The sequence below is a fragment of the Tupaia chinensis genome, unplaced genomic scaffold (assembly GCF_000334495.1).
Source record: "Tupaia chinensis unplaced genomic scaffold, TupChi_1.0 Scaffold000273_1, whole genome shotgun sequence".
Classification (NCBI taxonomy): Eukaryota; Metazoa; Chordata; class Mammalia; order Scandentia; family Tupaiidae; genus Tupaia; species Tupaia belangeri.
The window spans coordinates 2,645,543-2,646,379 of record NW_006159755.1 but is presented as its reverse complement, the minus strand read 5'-3'; positions in this window follow the sequence as shown (position 1 = coordinate 2,646,379).

Below are 837 nucleotides of genomic sequence, written 5' to 3'. Positions count from 1 at the left end.
TCCAATCTTTCCCAATTCCCACATGAATCCTGCCCTCATTTAGAATGAATTCAGAGAAAATAAGTCTTTCTTCAGATGGAGAAGCCTGTGCCGCCTGCAGAGAAGCAGCTTCATTCGGGATGAGGAGTCGGTCTAGGGCGGGTGCAGCCCCAGTCGCCAACCCCAGCACGCACCTTGGACGCGCCTTGAGTTGGGCTTGGCTTTTGGGGCGATAACCTGCATCACGGGGTCACATAACGGCTAATTAGTGGAAATGTTTCAACCGACCCAGGCTGGGCGCTAGCCGGAGTCCCTGGGGAGAAGTGCTGGAGGTGAGGGTCCGGCCCAATCTTGTGGGTCAAAAGGCCCAAGGTGGTTCAGAACTTTCCTCGACTCAGGCGTCGGGCTGCAGAGACAAGAATCCGTTTTACCTCTGGGAGCCTCCTACATCCTTTGCCCCACAGTGGGCTGCATCTAAAGTGGGCGCTAGGTAGAACAGGCGACAAGCCCTAGGCCGGGAGTGGACACTGGCCTGGGCTCGGTCACCCCATCCATGCGGCTGGGCCCGTGAAGCCCCACGACCCAAGCACCTTCAGGTGGGAGGTCCTGCGCTCCCCTCTTCCCAGCCGCGTCTAGAACTGGTGGAGAGGGAATTTAAAGAGTGCTTCTGAGGCAGCGATGAGGACACCCGTGTGGAGCTCAGCCAACCGGCCTTTGCAGGCGGCAGGCCGGGCCTTTCCCTGAGCAGGGCGGGCGACCGCAGCCCCAGCAACCCTGGCTTGACTCCAGAACGGCCCGAGGTGACATCACCAAACTCCTCCGATCCGCAGGCGGGGGCCCCGAAATCCCCTAAAAACA